The sequence below is a fragment of the Brassica oleracea genome, chromosome C3 (assembly GCF_000695525.1).
Source record: "Brassica oleracea var. oleracea cultivar TO1000 chromosome C3, BOL, whole genome shotgun sequence".
NCBI lineage: Eukaryota > Viridiplantae > Streptophyta > Magnoliopsida > Brassicales > Brassicaceae > Brassica > Brassica oleracea.
In genome coordinates, this window is record NC_027750.1 from 18,825,706 (window position 1) to 18,825,939 (window position 234).

Sequence of the window (234 nt, forward strand, 5' to 3'; positions counted from 1 at the left end):
ACCGATAATTTGGATGATTTTAAACTACTACTAATAATAGAATGCAAGAACTGAACAATAAAACAATAAAAGAAGTGACTTTCTTGTTTATGATAAAAGAGAACTCATGGGTATAGGAATTAGACCTTGGGTGATCAAGTTTCGAACTAAGGATGGCAAATGATCAATCAAACTATCAACCTTAAGCTTAGACACAATCTTAAACAAACTCTATGTCTAGATGAATGTTCATTT